Source organism: Chrysochloris asiatica, unplaced genomic scaffold (genome assembly GCF_000296735.1).
Source record: "Chrysochloris asiatica unplaced genomic scaffold, ChrAsi1.0 scaffold00516, whole genome shotgun sequence".
Classification (NCBI taxonomy): domain Eukaryota; kingdom Metazoa; phylum Chordata; class Mammalia; order Afrosoricida; family Chrysochloridae; genus Chrysochloris; species Chrysochloris asiatica.
In genome coordinates this window covers 184,927-186,306 of record NW_006409034.1, presented here as the reverse complement: position 1 = coordinate 186,306, position 1,380 = coordinate 184,927, and the positions used below count along the sequence as shown (strand labels likewise).

Sequence of the window (1,380 nt, the reverse complement as noted above, 5' to 3'; positions counted from 1 at the left end):
TCTTCTGACTACCTCTTTACTATTTCTACTTAATGTACCAGAGTTCTCAATTCATTGATACCATCAGAGGAAAAATAACTTTTACCACATACACCCAGGATAACTCACAGTCCAATTTTGATACAATTTTCTGTTAAAGCCTTAACTAAAATCTTTCTATTTGTAGTATTCTCACCATTTGCTTTAATCTATCTAACTCCTATTTCTATAGGCCTTGATGTTAACTCATTCTACCAGGGTTCTTCTACTTTAGGCTGTCTTAGCAGACTCGCCTAACTGTATACGTACGCTGGTACAGACCCAATCCTGGCCTGTGTGGGAGAGGTATTTTGTTAGTTATAATAAGAAATGTTGCACAAACGATATCTGATAGTATTTAGGATTGATGGAGGAAAAAACAAAAACACTACTTAGAAACAATTATCCATAGATCAAAAAGCCAACAAAATATTTTTCCTAATGTTAAATACATAATTCTTTGTAGAAGAAGAGAACAATTTGAAGTAAATCAGGAGATAGTTTCATATTAATCATTTTTTTCATATACTTCAAATTTGTGCTTAATGTTTTTCTCTTCTTGGACATCAGAAAGAACACCTAGGTGTTCTGGGAGAAGTTTGTACTTCTCAAAATCAATTTCAGGAAAAACTGTGTCACTTTCAAATTCCTGCATGATCCTTGTCACCAACAGTTTAACGTGGCCTGGCTGGTTCATGGCATCCTTGTACACAGAACTACCTCCTACTATCTAAACTGTGTCTATTTATTCCCTAATTCTGTCTGCTCAGTAAGTTTTAAGGGATCATCCAGACTTTTGGCAAGTAAATGAACTCCTTGTGGGGGTTCCTTGAGTTCTCTACTAAGAACCAAGTTAATTCTATCTTTCAAAGGTCTGTTCTTCTCAGGAATGGAGAACCAGGTCTTCCTACCCATAATCACCAAATTCTGTTTCCCTTGCACTGAAGAGGTCATGGTTGTGGTCATTCTTTGGAAATAGTTGAATTTATTCCTGAGCGGAAGCCAAGGCAGGTCTCTGTTCTTGCCTATAGCTATGATCTGGGACACAGCAGCAATGAATGCAGTTTAGTGGATGAACTATGACAACAATGAACACTTCAGACACTCACTGGATGCCCAGATTACCATCCCTTCCATCTTATTTTGATGCTTTCTGCATCATTCAATAATTTGCTCAGAGAATCCTTCAATAATGAAAGTCAAGGCTTGAATCTATTCTTCTGTTACTCCAGCTTGAGAAATGCTGGGCTTATTCTTCCCTTTTGTTTTTCTGATTCCAGATCTTTGCATATTTTGTTATAATATTTGACTTTATCTTCTCGAGCTTATCTTTAATATTTTCTATTCAGCTTGTTTACCTCC

General features: G+C 36.4%; 1 pseudogene; it reads right to left on the bottom strand.

Annotated features, from left to right (window-relative positions):
* Positions 1–526: 526 nt before the first annotated feature.
* LOC102823700 lies at positions 527–1,095 on the bottom strand (annotated as a pseudogene).
* Between the last annotated feature and the right edge of the window lie 285 nt (positions 1,096–1,380).